Raw genomic sequence first — 6,000 nt, forward strand, 5'->3', positions numbered from 1 at the left:
ACGACAATCAATCAATTTTAATTAAATAAGTAAAACTACTATAATTAAACATACATACAAAAACGGATTTGTATAAAAATCAAAGATGATTGATTAAAAATGAAAGATCAGATGGTAGTGCATGTATTATAGATCATCATTCGATAGTACAGACATAAATGGGTAAAATAAATCATCATATCAATCATTTGCATATCAGTTCATCTCCAATTATAACAAAAATCAAATTAATATAAATAAAACCCTAAATTATAAAAAATTCAAATAAATCAACTAATAATTATATCTCACCATAGAGAATTGTAATTAAACAGAACACATAAGACTGGGCAGACAATAACTATCGTTATTTTTTATGGTAATAAATAAAAACTTATATAAAAAATATACATAATCAACGAATCAGATTAAAATTATGTCTATCACCATAGAGCTACGTACGAATACGAGCTCGTAAGACTGGGGCGACAATAATTCACATCATTTTCAGCTAAGAACGATTTTAAATTTCACAAAATACAATAAATAAAAAATAGACAGAGAAACAAAGAAAGCTCACGAATTCACGAATTGATTTGATGTGGCATATAAAAAAAAGTGAATTTAATCTGATAAGAAGTTGTTGAAACTGAGTGGTGGTTTATGAACGATGTACCGGCTATATATATTGCGAATCGAGTAGGGTTTTTGTATCTGTTGTATAGACGTATGGCCCGATTTAGGGTTTGAGAAGATTTTAATTTTTATTTTGGGCTGTACTTGGGCTTGTATCAGATATAAAGCATAATTAAAAATTTAAAATTCATGGAAAAATGACTACTTAAAAAATAATAGTTTGTGGCTGCTGGGATTCGAGCCCAGGTCTCCACGGCCACAACGTGGAATTCTTACCACTAAACTACAGCCACAAGGTGATAGTAAATTTGATATTATCTAATAAAATTGACCATGTAGAAGTTGCAATGAATTTAGAACTGGATATATTTTTCTATAAACCAAAATGAGTGACATAAAAGATATACAAGGAATACAACGGGTATATGAGACCATTCTCTATTCATGGAGGTATTGTTGTGGTTTGTGCAGTGACAGGGCTTGAAAACTTTTGTTGAGGAGGCGAGATTGAACGATATGAAACCTTCTAATAAGTTCGATAAAATTTACCTCAAACTAATCTAAAATTTGAACAACTATATACTCCTTAAAAAGCAATAAACTATTAAACTATCTTACTATATACTATGATAGACATACACATTCCTCCTAGTCCTATAGATCAATAATTTATACACTAATATGTTTAACTATATTTTTTGTATAAAATTTATTCAATTTTTAATTAATGTTTAAACGTACATGTTTACTTCTAGTTATTAAAAATATAATTTAAAATTACACACATTGCAGACTTTCAGTATTCATGAAACCACTCAACCATATCAATGCATTTGAATAATCATATGAAAGGTAAGTTATAACTCAAACTTGGGAGAGGGGGGTTGTGCAAGAGCCCTCTCTTACCCTCAAGAAGCTCCGCCAATGATGAAAATAGTAGCATAACCCGCTATTCTATACTAATATTCGAAAGGATAATCCTACTCATCGATTAGTAGTAAAACTCAGTGGTCTTACATTACTGAGTCTTCACCTCCACTTTATCACCTAAGAACATCATATAATAAGTTAGCATACTCTTCCAAAACATATTCTATTACTAAACAAGTTTAAAACAATCAAACATGTCACATGGGTCAAGATTGCACCAGAACCATTCACATAACTGAGTCATCCACACGTGTGATATCTGGTATGTGTGAGGGATCCGACACGGGTACCAAGACAATCATATAATTAGTAAAATATGTTATATTCGTTTTTAGGTGCAGATGTGTCATTACACACGCTTATAGGCCTCTATTCGTGTGATTGGCGCTTCCGTGCACTTGTTGAAATATTCACTTATGGATGAGACATCACTCGTGCGAGTGAGCATCTCACTCGCGTGGGAGCTAAAGAACAACACGCATACTGTTTTCAGGTTATGATACCCAAATTTCGATTTCTCCTTGTTTTGGTCATTTTCGTGATGCACAAAGGTCATATAACAAGTATAGGAATTAAATCAATCTATAAATCATCAAAACAAACACTTAAGATCATGAATCAAGCATGAAATCGTAACTTGACAAAAATTAATAAAAACTTAACTAACATCAAACAAATCACACATGAATTACCTCGTTTGAATTTTGAAAAAATTCAAGGATTAAGTCACGAAATTGTTAGCTATCAATTCATGAGTATGATTAGAAGATTCCACTAACGCCTTTGTAGTCGGATCATCCATTAATGATGCATCAGATTGCAGCACCGCAACCCGATTCTATTGTAGTCAAGGATCTTCATGTAAAACGTGTCTTCTCCACTCCTGTTATCCAGTGCTAACCTCATGTTGACTTCGTCTTGTAGACAATTCAATAAAATTTTAGGCAGTAAATATGGATGTATCATCGGGTCAAGACCCTTTCTTTACTTAAATTCAATTATGATCAAATTAAACCATTAAAGTATAATCAAATTCAAATATTAAACTGTAATCAAATTCCACTATTCACTTTAATTTAATTGCATTAAAATTTTTTAGCCAATACATTATTCATTTAAAGAATTATTAAAGTCTTTACATAAGAGTCTAATATTTCTTTTACATCATAATAGTATATGGCTTAATTTCCTTAAGCAAGGTTAACTATTAAACTCTTTGCATACTCGTCTAATATCTTCATCACAATCACTTTTGGTTTCAATTCTTCCCATTCTCCCCATGGATTGAGTGAAGTCCGACTCAAATGAATAATCTACCACCATATATGAATCGAGTAACGTCTTCGTTGTTGGGTCATCTATTAATGCTGCATCGGATTGCAGCACTGCAAAACCCTGTTTGATGGTATCAAGAATTTTAACATTAACAGTGTCTCTGCTTCACGATCCATTGGTAACCTGATGCAGAAATCTCCGCTTTTAGGTCATGTCGATGACAGTTCGGGTAGAAAAGTAAGGTTTATACTCGGGTATGGACCTCCACGTGATTGAAGGTTATAGAGTCGGGCTGCCATGAAGAAGCATGAAGTCGTAACAATAGTATATGAAGTTGGAATTGTTATATTAAACTTATAATAATACATATGCTACATATGTGCTGACCGAAGAAGTGTGTTGTCGGTCAAAATCAAATTTATTCGGTAAAAATCGGTGAGAGTCAATCAAATACGGTCAAAGTCAATGTTGGTGAACGTCCTTTTCTTTCCTTAGGCTTTTGATTTTTGAGCTTTGTTCTAACATTTCAACAAATTATGATTACAAAAAAAATTATTCTAAATATTTGAATTTAAATAAAAGGGTAATGTGTAACTTTTATACTTTATAGGTACTAAAAACAACTTTCAAGTACAATAAAGTTTATATTATGTTCACCTTTAACTAAGTTTCTATGTACTATTTATTTGAGATAAGATATAATCCAAATTGATACATTCGTAATATATATAACTTAAATAAGCTAACTTAATTCCTTAATTTTAAGTTAATTACTCCGTATTAAACTTATCATATGCGTCTAATATTTTCATTTGAACTATTCTTGCTTCCGATTCTACTCATTCGCACCATCGATTGTATAAAGTCCGCCTCAAATGATAATCCTCTCACCGAATATGATTTCAATAATTCTTTCGTTCTCTGGTCGTCCATTAGCGATGCATCATATTGTAGCACATCAAAACCGTGTCTAATGTTATGAAGAATATTATGGATGAATGTTAGGATCGAATGGTGATGTGCACCTTAGGCACCACACATATCCACCATATAATGAGTGGAAAGTTGTGGATCTTGCCGAAAGTGCTGATTTGATTCTCAAAGAGAAGAAACCTTTTAATGTTACAGAATATCTGACGTACTCCCAGAAATGGGGAGCTGGCAAGAATCCTTATAACAGTTTTCCCATTATATACGGCAAGTGCATACTCTATATATTCTCCCACTATCAATGCTTTATTATTTACCTTTATGTCTCCTATATTACTATGTCAGATCTATCCAAGTTATTAATAATGGGTACCATTATTATTTATTAAGAAATATTGATTACTGAGATGAATAAGAAAATGGTGTGGTTGCACATATGGCTCAGAAGCTTAACACCCTATTTCGAGAAATACTAAAATCATTAAACTTTAACAAAAAAAAAAAATTTATCCGTAAAATTGTGTTTATTAATCAAAATTATCAAGTCTTTTTTAAAAGGAAATGATATGAAAGGAAAGGAAACAAATGGCATGACACTAAAATTATTTTTCCTTTAATTTCCTTCCTTTATTTTGTAAATAAAAAAGGAAAAAATATCGATAATAACCTTTTATTATTTAACATTAGTTTTTACATAGATTAGAGATTTTCAAATGTTAAATGTTAAATGTGGCATCACCACATCAACTAGATTACTAAACACTTGTCATATCTTATATCTTATTCTTATATATATTTAAATTAAACGTAAATTAACTTTGTTATCAAACTAAACCACTATTGCTTTTGTTTAGGTTAGATAAATTTCGTACACATGCTTCTAACATTTCCATCGCAACAATCTTTGTCCCGATTCTTCCCATTTTCAGCTTCACGCTTATAGATTTTGCTTCAAATGGTGATCCTCCAGCCACATACGATTCCACTAACGCCTTTGTGGTCGGATCATTCATTAATGTTGCATCAGATTGCAGCATCGCAACCTGATTCTATTGTTGTCAAGGATCTTCATGTCAAACGTGTCTTTTCCACTCCTGTTATCCACTGCTAACCTCTTGTTGACTTTGTCTCGTGACAAGTCAATAAAATTTTAGACAGTAAACATGGGTGTATCATCGGGTTGAAACCCTTAGCTCAATTTCACTTGTGATCAAATTCAACTATTAAAGTGTAATCAAATTCAACTATTTACATTATTTTAATAGAAGTAATAAATATTAGCCAATACATGATTCATTTCAAGAACTATTGAAGTTTTTACATAAGAGTCTAATATTTCCTTTATATCATAATAGTAGACTAGTTTAAGACCCGCAAAATTTGCGGGTTTACTTTATGGGTCAATTCAAATATGGTATTCCGATAAGAATTATCTGTAATTTTACAATCAAGAAAATAGACAAACATAAAAGATATCCTAAGTTTAAACAATGCTAGTTTAACCAAAGAAAATCAAACATGCACACTAATTATCTAATCATTTATAAACAAATTTCTTAATTTGTAGCTCACAATAACATCCCTTCAAATTCCATTGTCATTGATATCCATCTTTTTGCAATCCATATCATTAGCAAAAATGTTTATTTTCCGTATCCAATATCAACTACAAGTACTAACACACCAAATCAACATTCGTGTCATCGGCAGCCCATCCATCTTCATATATTTATGATAATCATTTCTTCCAAACTTTGAAATATTGCCCATTTCACGGCAATAAGAGAAGGATGCTTGACATTGAAATCCATGACCTGTTTGATCTAAAATTGAGACAAAACAATAAGAACGGATTAACATACTGAGAGAGCATATATCCATTGGAATAACATTCTTCAAACTCATTAAGCATTAAGCTTGTAATAAGGCACAAATCCATTGGAATCCACTAAAACAGATGTTTCCATTACAACATATATTCACAGAGAATAGTGATCACCCAATTCTTTTTGTTACATAGACATATATTGGCTCGAAGTCATTCTGACCTCGACCCGTCCCACGAATCTAACTCATGTCACAGTATTACTTTAATTCCAATCTAATAGCAACGTGGAATTTTTCACCCTCATTTGCCGATTGCCATTTTTATTAATGCATAGCAATCATTAAAAAACAAAAAAAAAAATTAGTAGTGGCAAGATTGGTATAAGCTGATATGCTGCTTTTGTATGAACTATTCATAGTTAA

At 31.5% G+C, this 6,000-nt stretch overlaps 3 non-coding genes across 3 annotated transcripts; all 3 read right to left on the minus strand.

The window, feature by feature from the left end:
- Positions 1-101: 101 nt before the first annotated feature.
- Positions 102-186, minus strand: LOC139887428 (small nucleolar RNA Z195/SNORD33/SNORD32 family). The gene has a single exon (XR_011773260.1). It is a non-coding gene; the product is annotated as a small nucleolar RNA Z195/SNORD33/SNORD32 family (small nucleolar RNA).
- A 213-nt stretch (positions 187-399) lies between these two features.
- LOC139887461 (small nucleolar RNA U31b) lies at positions 400-488 on the minus strand. The gene has a single exon (XR_011773293.1). It is a non-coding gene; the product is annotated as a small nucleolar RNA U31b (small nucleolar RNA).
- Positions 489-836: 348 nt separating this feature from the next.
- TRNAH-GUG (transfer RNA histidin (anticodon GUG)) lies at positions 837-908 on the minus strand. The gene has a single exon. It is a non-coding gene; the product is annotated as a tRNA-His (tRNA).
- Between the last annotated feature and the right edge of the window lie 5,092 nt (positions 909-6,000).

The sequence above is a fragment of the Rutidosis leptorrhynchoides genome, chromosome 1, assembly GCF_046630445.1.
Source record: "Rutidosis leptorrhynchoides isolate AG116_Rl617_1_P2 chromosome 1, CSIRO_AGI_Rlap_v1, whole genome shotgun sequence".
Classification (NCBI taxonomy): Eukaryota; Viridiplantae; Streptophyta; class Magnoliopsida; order Asterales; family Asteraceae; genus Rutidosis; species Rutidosis leptorrhynchoides.